The 12,058-nt window shown below is 35.2% G+C and overlaps 1 pseudogene; it reads left to right on the top strand.

The window, feature by feature from the left end:
* LOC131403107 (uncharacterized) overlaps positions 1 to 12,058 on the top strand; it is an 89,210-nt pseudogene that overhangs the window by 11,343 nt on the left and 65,809 nt on the right.

The raw sequence follows: 12,058 nt of genomic DNA, 5'->3' as shown, positions 1-12,058 counted from the left end.
ACATATACCTTCATCTTTGAAAAGTTTGTTCTAATCTCTTGTATTCTCTGATGCACCTCTCATTCTTTTCTTTGGTAGGAAATTATTTATTTTGTATTTCAAAATCTTCCAAGAGTAGTTGTAGGGGTGGATAAAAGGCAAATACATGTTTCCAGCCTTCCATCTTAGATTGGATGTGAAAGTATGACTTTTTTTTAACAAATAGATGGATTGGTTAAGTATATTCTGAATTAGCTCATTTTAGCATAGTGATTAAGACCACAAGTTTAAAAAGACTTCAGTTTAAAACCAGCTGTACCACTTGCTAGCTGTACCCCCTTTAACTGAATATTTAACCACAGTTACCTCAAGAGTACAATGGTTGAAACTATTAGTTGAGATAACACAGGATTGACATTTAGAACAGAGTATATCCCGTGTTAAGTGCTCAATGAATAGTAATTACTATAATAGCAAGATAATGACAGAGAAATAACTGTGTGATCAAAGTAATATGGGTTATTTGGTTTATACCATTGGTATGATCATTATCATTATCAAATATTGATTGAAACCTATGATGTCATAAGCAATGAGAACACAAAGATATAATGGTAAAAAGTTGTTTTTCTCTAAATATAATTAAAAATAGTTGTTGTGTGTAATACTTATGTATTATTTTTATAATGGTATAAGATCTTCCTTTGAGGAAATAGTTCCAATTTTATAATGCTTATGTATAGTAAAATATTTCATTAACAGAAATTATTTCAATTAGGTTCTGTGTTTCTTTTCGATGGGTAAACAAATATATTTCTTATTTATATAATTTTTTAAAGGAAACACTGTTGAATATAATATATATCTGAAATATGAAAGTAGCTTACAACTTACATAATTATTTTAGTATATATAATAAAATAATTCTAATATATATAAATATAGTCTAATAAGTATTATATTTTTATATGTAATAATAAATACGTATATCCTAGGCAAAGGGCCATGTTATTCACTATATCTCTGCTCCCTTGGTCAGACAAAAATTAATTCTAGTTAATGGGATGCTGGATGATTATTAGCTTTGAGAGTAGAAGAATATTGCTTCACTTTGAAGTTCTAAGTCATTTATCACTATGTGCTTGGGAATAATTCTGAGACTTTGTACACTAAATAAAAAGATCAGAAATACAAACTAGATGTGTTCTGTTTAGGAATACATTAGGAAAAAAAGGATGTGTAAGTATACAAACAGTGGCCAGTTCACCCTTGGAATTTCATTTTTGCTATTCAAAACATGCTAGGTTATTATCTTAGCTTATGGGAGCTGTGACTTACTACAACATATTACCAGGTCTATGGTAGCACTGAAAACATTTTGTCTTTCATGCTACTGAATTTTAGAATTTTTAGTTTTCATCTGGAAAGCATGAATATTGTTACATAATTTATCTATTGCTACAGAAAATATATGAATTTACGAACTGGAAATCTTCCATTATTCATACCTTACACGATCTCTTTAGCATTTGTCACATTTGACAACATTTTGTTTAGAACTTCTTTTTGAACTCTCAATTTTGCTTCTTTTCCCACTTTTTTATTGTCTGTATTGCTAGATCTTCTCATACCTTTGATTATCTTCTTACTCTATATCCTTTTTTTGAGGAAAACTTATCCACAACAATCATTCAGCTACCATCACAAAACACTAACATTTATCACGCCTGTGAATCCTGCCCAGTCTATTTTCTAAACTGTAATTCTCTGTCTCCTATCATCTATCGTCTATCTTTCTATCTACCTGCCTACCTACCTGTCTATTCCCAGCTTTTTTACAGCTATTTTACTGGAGATGTCTGCCTGAATGTCCTGGGAGGTATCTAAAACTCACCAGGTTACAAACCAAGAGAAGGCTTATTTATAGCATTCTCTATTCAAAAACGTTCCCCGTTTACTCCGTACAACATGTCCACTGCATCCAACAACAATCTCTGAATCTGCTACTTCTGACAGGTTATTAGCAATATCATCAAACCAGTTTCTCAACTAGTAAATTCAGGGTCTTGTCAATGTCTCAATTTTCTTTTTTTTTTTGACTTCAACTTTTACTTTTTTAAAAAAAATTCAAAAATGATCACAACTTACTTTCTTCAGATTTATGACCAAACCATATTATTTTGTATTGAAGATATTTTTTAAATGTCTTCTTATTCCATTCCATTCTGACCTCCACTTTTCAAGTCTTTATTACTTTTTGCATCCTTTATTGTGTTTCTTTTTACCTATTTATATATTCTTAAAATCATTACAGAGAATCTATTACGAGCTAGTCACTGTGCCAGGGACTTACTTCAGATAGTAGTCAAGGAAGCCCTCTCACATGGTGACATTTATGCCAATGATAATGGGAAGATGATCAGAAGCCAAACTATTCTCACATCTCCTCCCCCTTCCAACGCTACTTCCTATCATTCATTCTCCACAGTGACTTCAGATTATTTTTTTTCTAACACAGGTCTTTAAACACAAATATTGCTAAAGTGCTCAAATTTATTTAAGGACTCCAATTACTTATGATGTGAAATCCAAATTCCTTTAAGGCAGACCTCTGCCTTCTGTGCCAGCATGGATTCTTTCCTACTCTTTTTTTGTACTAGGACAAAGATTTGTATTCTCCAACAAAATGTGAACAAAACAACACAAAATAAAAATAAAAACTGTATGTTATACATTGTTCTTTGCATGTACCTGAAATGCCCACCTACTCTTGTATGCCTACCTCAGCCTTCAAGACTCATCTCAAGCATAACATCTTCAATGAGGCTTCCCTGAGAGAATTCGATTCTTCTCTATGCTCCCACATGCCCTCAGCTTCTAGAAAATACCTCTATTATAGCACCTGTCACATTAAAATTCAATCATCTTTTACATGTTTGTTTATTCAACTAGATTGAGCTTATTCAAGTCAGGGACTGAGATATTCATTTCTGCTATTTCTAGCATTGAGCACAAAGCCCGGCCTATTAGATATTTATTACAAGTTTGATGAATGGTTAGATGGATGGATGGAGAGATGAATGACAAAAATTTGCCTTTTTCCAAAAATAATTGCTTTGAATATATCATTAGTCTTGCTCTCATTTCAATGCCAACAGTTTCAAGAGATTTCAATGACATGACTTTTCTGACCCTAGAAATAAATTTCTATATTTTACAACTCCAACACAAAGAGCTTATAAAAACTTCTCAAGTTGTGCACTAGATTCTTTTATATTTTTAAGATTTGAGGCATGGAGGGAGGGATTAATGGAAATTCAAAGTGGGTTTGAAGGACATAGTAGTTACTTATAAATAAGAACATTCTGTTTATCTTCTTCTAGTTCACTAAGGAAAAAAAATGACAACAACACTGGGGAAAAATAGCTCGTGCATTTTAGATCACAACAAACAAAACTAATAAACAGCAAACCACAGAGACCTGTCAGCTGAAAGGAAGACACAGCATTCATTTTATAAACAATTCACTGGCATGTCAACAGACAATCTGGCAGGGAAAGAAAGTGAACAATATTTTTCAAGAAATATCTATTTTGCTGAATAAATCTTGAGCAAAATATTGTGTGAACTGTATGGATATGGAGTAAGGGCCGTGCAAAGTGAAGAGTTCATATTTCCAACATGAAATATTTTTTTGTTGTTGAGATACATTTCCTTTGAAATTTGAAAATTATTCCAGTGTCATTAATAGTAACCCCTTTTCTACAATAGAACATTTAAATAGATGTTACAAAAGATTCTTCTCTTTCTAATGATGATGAGTCAGGTATGGTGATAGAAATAGTAAGATACAGGCAATTATCTTCATATTAGCAGTATGATTCAGGGGATAACAGAAGGAAGCCATAACATTGAAAACAGTTTAGAATTATTAACATGGAGACCAACTGATGTGATTATCCCCTCAACTTATCAAGAATTACAAAGATGATCAGATTGAACATTTAAAGTAATAGGATCCTTGTCATAGATTGAGTTCTCCCAAAAGAAGATTCTTAGATTTTGATTTAGGCACAGAGTATTTATTTGGGTGGTGATCTCAGAATGCTGGAGTGAAACAGTGGGGGGAGTGAGACAGGGATGGAGGGAAACCCAATCAAAAGTGGGTTCTTGAACTGGTTATAACTCTAGGCAACTGGGCTCAGTCTTACTGGGGACCCTTTGGGGAACTATGTAGAATGAATCTCAGAACAGTCCCTCCAATGAATATGAGGCTGGGACATCCACCTACTGACACCCATCTTTCACTGACTGAAGGTTGCTCCTGGAGATGTATGTTTACCGCACTTATGGACTGTGCCTTTAGAGTAGGACACTTTGGGAGCTTGAGGAGGGGAGCCTGCAGTATGTGCAAGAACTGTCCATCACAGCTATAGCTGAAGGTAGAGCTGGTCCTGCAGCGTGTGGTGTGGGGCACCAACAGTATCCAATGTATATGTGCATTTGCACTTAAATTTATAATTTCTCAAGCAGCTACTTTAAATATAAGGATGTATATTTCTGTAATTTAATTGCTCTGAGATCAAAAATAACCCAGTACTTAAAAATTTGCAAAATTTGAAACAAATTTGGAAAAGTCATAATGTGCCACTCATGACACATATGTGGTAAGTACATTCTAACATCTTGTTGTTGCTATTAACTAACAGGCTGGAGATAATTTGCTCTATGTAATTCTGAAGACATCATTTCAGTGAAGATCTCTTCTTGTAATTCTTCAAGACGTTTTTCTTTGAGGGGATCATGCTAACAAAATGGAAAAATGCTTCTGACATCTAAAAGAGTATCTTTGCCATCCATCCTTTTGTTGTAGGTAGAGCAGAGCTCCTCTTGGGCATTGGAACAGTAACTAATTTTTCTTTTCTTTTTGCTACTAAGCTATGTCTTAGATCCTCTATAAATATTATGTCATCAAACTTTTAACTTACAATAGTCATAAAATTTTTCAACAAATACGTATTTCATTGTGAATAAGTCTTGAGCAAAATATATGTGAACAGAAGTTGGTTACCCTGTTTCAGGCGCTGTTCTAAGGAAAGTATCTGTATTAACATATTTAACCTTAATTAAAATACTGTGAGGTAAGAAGCATTATTTTCCTTATTATGTAGGTAATGAAACTGAGGCACAGTAAGGTTAAGTAGCTTCCTAAAGGTCATAGAGTTGCTAAGTATCTGAACTAAATTTCAGACCCGACTGTCTGATGCTGGAGTCTGTGCTTGTTAACAAAGCTACTAAGTGGCAATATCAGGATTTAAATCAGAGGGTAATTTAAACCTGGATTGATCTGATTCCAAAACCTATATGTTAATGGTTATTCTGCATCACGTTGCTTCAAAATCACCACTTCAATCCTCCTCTGTTTGTCCAACAGACTGAGTTTTCGAAGTGCAAATGGTGTCGCATCTCACCTCATCATTTGTCTGTTTGAAACCCTTCAAGCCTCCCCATTACTTGAAGGATCAGGCTCAGTTCCCTTTTAGGTAGTTCCTTTTTACCTGCTGGCTTCACACGCTGCCAATCTTTGAATGCCACATTCTAGTCACATTGATTTTCTTGCAACTACTCGTTTCACACTTCCCTACCTCCATGATTTACACATGGTACACATTTACACATCTTTGGAATCCTTCTCTGACTTCACTTGGTTTCACCCCATTTTTCTTTATAACATTAACTAAGGTATAACCACTTTATGAATATTGATTTTCATCTGAGGCAGGAAACGTTTTAAAGTGAAATGAGACACTATTAAAAAGCTATGTCAAGACAAGTGTAAACCAGCACTGCTCAGGGCAATATGGGACTCATGGTCACCCCATTGATGAAGGTCTTCCTGTCTCCTCATCTCTCCTAATTTGAGTTAGGTACTCCTTTCTGTCCTTGTATCTTATCAATGTTATATGCTTTTAACGCGCTACTGAAATTAACCCTTTTTGAGAGTCTGTTTCACTAGAATGGAAAATTATTGAGGATAGGAGTTTTATTTTGCTCACCTTTGTACTACTTTCCAAGCTCAATTGATTGTAGGTACTCCATGAGTATTTGTGTAATGAATGGACTCAACGTACATTTCCAAAAGCTAACTACAGCAGGAGAGGACAGGTTTATAGGACTTTGATTTAGTATACAGAAGTGGTAGCACTGGGTACTGGTGGGACTGATGTAAAAGGGATGGCCAAATTAGTGGAGGTTAAATCGGATTAATTTTTTGGCAGGGCTAAGGATTAGGGTTTGGTCTCAGATGGAGAATTATCTGGTTTGAGGTGAGATTATATACTTTTGTCAAAAGTGGATTAGTGGGAAGGACTGAGGTTACAGTGAGGGACGAAGGTAAGAATAAGAAATGCATGCAGCCCAGAAGTTTTGGCAGGGTCGGAGCTAGTATCAGCTTTCTCTCATAGTGAATTTAAACATGTCAAAATAATAGTATCTTAAAGTAATAATCATTTCCTTCTCTGTGTTCTGATTATATGTGCATATAATAGATATATGTACAAATGATTATTATGTATTTCTACTGTTACATCATATTGTATATGTTTGTGTTGATATCTATTTGATTACATACTTGTTTCCCCCATTAAGCCATATGCTTCTTGAAGGACTAGGGACTATGTTTTACACACACTCTTTTTCTCTTTCCACCAGATCCATTGATGTGCCTGACATATAGTAGGCATTTAACTAATTATTTTAAATAAATGAAAAGTTTTCTCTATTTAACTGAGTCCACTTTCTATGTTTGATCCATCAAACTGCTGATTGTATCTTCACTAAATATGTGTTCAATTAACAACAACAGAATGTAATCTTATATTTGTTTTTGGCTAACTGATGAATTTATATTTTTCCATTACTCTACTGTAAGCATCATGAGGGCAAAAGTTATGTCTGTTGTGAATATTTGTATCCCCTCTGGTGAATATAGTGATTGGTACATAATAAAATTATTTTTAAAAATGTTGCATGAATGAAAAGTTGAAATGTGCAGATTTATCTTTGAAGAGGATAGGGTCTTTGGTGGGCTGACTTGGGTTTTCTAAGTGGAGTCCTCTCTCACATTTTTCATCCAGGATCTTCTCTATTCTTTGGACAGTTCTAGTGGCTGAGAAGTCAGTTCTTGCCGATGATAGTGAAAAATGTCGTATTTTCCTTGGTACCATTCTCACGACTTTTTTCCCCCCTGAGGTTATGTGTGTGGAAGCTTCAAGTTCAGAGTTAATTCATACATTTTGCAAGTATTTATGAAGTGGGTTAGTTATTTCTAGCATTCTGCCATCTTCCCTTCCTGGTCTGTTTTTTTCTGTTACTGACATCCTTACTTTAAGATCTCAGGTCAAGTGACTAGCTCCTCTCTCCCTCCCGCCCCTGACCCACTCTTTTTGAGAAATACTTCATGTGTTGGAATTATGACACCTTGAGTCTCGCCTTAAGTGAGAGGGTGGGAAGTGAGATGCAAACTACAAGCTTGAACTTAAGCTCTTACCAAATTTCTACTCTTATCTTTTAATAGATGTTTATTGAATAAAGGAATGAACCAATGGAGACTGAAGCAAAGATAATTGATAACTAAGATCTTAGGCAGCATTTATTAAGCAGCATTCAGGGGTGAAAGCCATGCTTTACTGAAGTTTTATATTTCCCATTTTTTGTTGTTATTGTTTGGTTTCTGATAGGTAATGCTTTTTATGTTTTAAGAGGCTAGTTTCTCCTCTGAATATTAAAAACATATAGAATTAATTTAAAAATTACATATTACTTTCCTTTCAAATGATCCTTAGATAAAAGAATCTAGACAGTCATCTATGCTTCAGTCTAACCCAAGGCAGGAGCAATTGTCCTCTCTTGCCACTTTCCATTATTTCTGAGTCATTATGCACATAGTTCCACAGCCATATCACAGTTTGAAGAGAGAAGATAATACACCAACTCATCCAGAAAAAAACCCCATATTTAATACTCATATACTTAGCGCATGTTATAACAGTTTTATTCTGTAGTATACAAAATATAGCGTATTATTCAATTCGATCATTCATTCAACAAGCATTCCTTGAGTGCACATTGCGTGTCAGGTACTATGCCAGAGTTTGGGATGTAGAGGAGGATACAAGGTTGACCTACAGTCCTTGAGGAACTTTGGTGGAGAAGACAGGTACAATGCAACTGGATTAAAGGAGTAGGGAAAGAGGATGATATTTTTTCTTCTTGAGAAGATCATAGACAGTGATCTTTAAAACACACACAAAGTAAAAGAATAGATATTTGTTTGAGAAAGCAGAGCTGAGTGGCTGGAGAATAAAGGAGAGGCCAGTGGGGAGCAGAGTGACTTGATTTGGGGGTTTTAAACATCGTATTGCAGAGACAAAATGATGAAGGCTGGTCTGCCGGGTGGAGAGACCGAAGTAGGTTGATGCCTGTAATACGCTAACCAGGACGTGACGAGCGTCTGAAGCAAAGCTCTGGCGATGTGATCGAGAGGAGGGGGAAGTAGGGGGCTTGCTTAAGAGCAAAAACCCATTTCACGTGTGTGGTGAAGGCGACTGAGGGTTTCAGGAAGGCCCCGCCAGTGCTGGCTTCTTGCTGCTCGAGCGTCACGACCTTCTCTTGACCTAACGTTCCCAGGCAATCTTTCTCCAGGTTGCCACAGTACTTTTTTCCTGAAAGCGTATATCTTACAAGAATATATGGCGCCGTTAGAATATTACCTCGGAATGGTCACACCTAAGGGAAAGTGTGATAATTTTACCCATATTGGTAGTGATAGTGAAATACTCACCCTGGAGAAGAGACATTTCCTTCATGTATTAAGTAAAAGTCACTAATAGGCAATGACGTTTTATGTCCGTGTCTTTGCCACAATAACTGGAAAACAAAAGTGTGTATGTTTTTAGAAATCTTAACATAAATTCTATTCACACCGCAACACAGTTCTCATTGCTATGGTAGTGTGTATATATATATGTACTTACTTCGGTAGGTAGGTGGTTACTTAGAGCCTGTAGTATCTACAAAAAAGCAGTTAATGAGGAGTCAGGATCTGAATTCTTGTCCTGCTTCTGCTAAAAATGTTTATAAAAAGTTGAACAATTTATCTATGTAGCCTAAGTTGTAGATAATCTACTTTAAAATATACAAGTACCCTAGAGAAGGAAGAGGTAAGGAGGTAAGGTTTAAGTAAAAGGACTAAATAAAAATATAAATAAAAAGATCTTGAGATAAAGAATCCTGGGTTATGTTTTTGGAGTTGTCAATGATTCGTTGCCTAGAGTAACCAGTTTATCTGAACACTATGAAGAAACTGTTGAAATATGTGAACTCTAAAATTATATGATTCCAGGACATTTTATTCATTTAAATAACTCTATTTAATAATAGTCAAAATATAATTAATGTTTATTGAGTATTTCTTATGGCCTAGGCAATGTGTATATTGATTATCTCATGTGCTTCCCCAACAACTCACGGGGAATCATGACTATTCTGTTTTAGAGAGAATGAAATGAGTTTCTAGGAGACATAACAAGTCTCAAGTCATAAATGGTGGAGCTGAGGATCATATATGTCTTGAGATCATGTACCCACATGCATACATACACACACACACAGTATGTTTGCAGAACTAAAATGAGGCAGAATATTGTAAAATTGTCTGATGAATTTTAAATGTCTTGATAATTGTTTGAATAAATATTTGCCTATTGTTGGGTAGTGGTCATATTTATTGATTTTCATATCTCCAGCAACAATTAAATTGTCTGGCACATAGCTGCTCAAATAATATTAGTTAAAATGAGTTAAAAGATCTGAATATTGGTAAACAGTATTGTTCTTGGAATTGTTGGATATATGTCTGGGACTCTTGATAGACAGAATAGATTTGGTTATTCTATGGGACAAAATCAGCTTTCCTGGCCCAGGATGATGGTGGAGGGAACCGTAAAGAATTGAAGGAAAAGAGAAAATAAAACAATCCATCCACAGAACTAAGCACTGAGATGTTGGAATAATGTTTATATAATACTTTGGGGTTTTTTCTATCAACTGTGTTGTTGCCAGACCAAATATATTTTTATTCTGAGCCTTTAAGTTTTGTTCTTTTCATAAGACATCACCAATCATCTTTTATTCGTTCATTTTTTAGTACACTAAAATTCAAAGTTGAGAGCACAATTAGGTCTATTTGAATAACTAAGAGTTGAGGTAAAAGTAGCCCCAGTGGGAAAAAGTCATGGAGTCGCAGTTATAATTCACCTCCCTATTCCCTGCTGCTACCCTTGATACAATGTTCCTCTTTTAAATGTTATACCAAAACCTGTTTTTAAAATGTCACTAAGATATGTATCCCCAGGCGATATAAGGAAACATGATATTCTTCTTTCTACTACTCATTCTCTTGGGAAAAAGAATAATTTAGCAATTTATTTTGTGAGAACCTCTGTCACGGCTTTCAATCCAGCTTTCTTAGAACTCTTGTTATCTAAGGAGTTAGGTAACTTTTAAATGCTCTTTTGAAGCAAAACGGAAGTCACATCTGTCTTTACATGTTGCTTCCTACTGTTAGTAACTTTTATTTTCAAGTTTTTCTTCTTTTTAAGGATTTGTCTTATTAGATTTCATTTTTTCAGACATTTTTCAGGAAGCTGCTAGAATGTTTATCCTCTTTTCAATGGCTTCCTGCTGTTTTGGTACTAGAAATAGTTCCACTGGTGCCATCATAAGTTTTTCACAAATTTATTCCCATATCATTATTAGTCAAATAATCATAAAGCAAGGAACCTTGGCTTGGTGGCCGGCCAGTTTTTGTTCAAATATTTTTTCTTTTAATTTGTCCTTAGTTTGTCTTGGAAACTAAAATGCGCATAAAAAGTAGCCATGAAAAACTGCATGTCATTAATCATATGGTGGATTAAATACATTGTGTGGTTCCGGAAGGGAAAACTAGAACCAATGGGTACATGTTATATAGAGAAAGAGTAATTTATTATGGGAATTAACTCTATAGGGTTGCAGTTGTCAGAATTTTGAATGATAACCAATTCTATATCTTTGAGGATATTTAAGAAGAGATTTAATGATCTCTTGCCTGAAATGTGATAGAGGAAGTTATATACACACAATATAAGTAGAGTTGAATTAAATGATTTAGGATTTTTTTGACTATAAATATGTAAATGCACTCATGATTACGTACTTACTTGTATGTACATACGTATTTCTCTAAATTATGTGTCTGTGTGTGTGTAATAGAAAGGGTTGGACATAAAATGTTGAATAGAGAGAATTTATGGCATTTTAATTAAAAAAGGAAACTCCAACTGTTTGAGAGATATAGGCAAATTGGTGGATACTGAGGGGAGCCATTATACCACCACTGACACGTGGTAACCATTGCTGAGACCAAGCTGGTGACCTATGTGCTGGTAAAGAGTCAGCCAGGCAGGCAGCAGATTCATTGTGATTTGTGGATTCCTAGAATGTGAGAAGTGATGATAAGGCAACCCAGATACTGAGAAGTCAGGGTCAGAAAATGTGATTGTTTTCAACTGGGACATTTCCAGTGACGTTTTCTGATGGCTTCTAAGACTTGATGAGCGTGAAGTTTAGACTGAGAAGAAAGTGATTTACTTCACTTAGGGAAGTTTCTTCCAGAACAGTTTTGGGAAAGGAGGGAAGTTACTGCACGTCCAGAAAACTGGGAGATCAGACACAAATCTTGTATGCCTAGACAGTGATGATACCGGGAACTGCCTGGAATGAGCTGGGTTTGTGCTTTAAATCTATTACAAGGGAAATGTGACACTGGACAAGGGATATAGTCCAACATGTTCCACAAAGGAACAGAATTTTGGTGTTTTTGAGAGTATTGCCTGTGTGTGGTTGTGGGACAAAAGCTGGGAGGTGTTACAGCTTCAGAATATGTAAATTTCCTTTAAAAAAATGTGTGAATGCTAGTCTCAAAGACAGAACTCTTGAATTAACAGGGATAAGATGGGGAGCCCTCTTGAAGTACAAA

The sequence above is a fragment of the Diceros bicornis genome, unplaced genomic scaffold (genome assembly GCF_020826845.1).
Source record: "Diceros bicornis minor isolate mBicDic1 unplaced genomic scaffold, mDicBic1.mat.cur scaffold_55_ctg1, whole genome shotgun sequence".
NCBI lineage: Eukaryota > Metazoa > Chordata > Mammalia > Perissodactyla > Rhinocerotidae > Diceros > Diceros bicornis.
Note: the sequence above shows the minus strand (reverse complement) of the source record. Positions and strands in the feature narration are given on the sequence as shown.